This window comes from Ursus maritimus, unplaced genomic scaffold (assembly GCF_017311325.1).
Source record: "Ursus maritimus isolate PB19 unplaced genomic scaffold, ASM1731132v1 scaffold_2, whole genome shotgun sequence".
NCBI lineage: Eukaryota > Metazoa > Chordata > Mammalia > Carnivora > Ursidae > Ursus > Ursus maritimus.
Window position 1 is genome coordinate 12,409,798 of NW_024424452.1, and position 700 is coordinate 12,410,497.

Here is a 700-nt window from a genome sequence, read left to right on the forward strand (position 1 = left end):
GGAGAGAGTCCACCTCGGCCGAAGAGGACATCATTGATGGATTTGCCATGACCAGCTTTGTCACTTTTGAAGCGCTGGAGGTAAGGGGGACCCCCTCCCCCCGGTTTCCCTTTATGCACGACCCCACTCGGCTGCGCCTGGCTCCGCTACCTCCCCCGCCGCGCTCCGGTCTGTCTGGCTGTCTGTCTGTCTAGGCTGAGGTCTTATTGTTGGGGGGGGGGAGCTGGGGGCGCGGGCAGACGGGCAGCAGGAGGGAATCGCAAAGCCGTGCCTGGTCTCCTCGTTTCCTCATTCTCGCTCGCCTTTCCCCTGCGCCCCCTCCCTGTACCCCCTCCTCAGCAGATGGGCAGGGAGAAAGGGGTTCAGGCATCACAACAATGCGCCCCCCTCCACGGATAGCTCTGCCCCTACTCCTTCCTCCTCTCCCTCCCCAATCATGGCTTCTTGGCTGGTGGAAGTCTCTTTGCTGGGTTTGGGGCGCCCGTGGACGGTTCTCTGTGTGCTTTCTACAGAACCATATGTCCGTGTGTGTATGTGTATATATGTGTGTGTGTGTGTGTGTGTGTGTGTGTCTGTATAGTATATACCTTTCCTGGGTCTGGGTGTCCTCGGGACTGGAGACTGATGGGGTTTTGTGGTTTCTTTGCTCCCCTCCCCTGCTCCTTTTTTTTCTTTTCCTTTTTTTTTTTTTTTTTTTTTT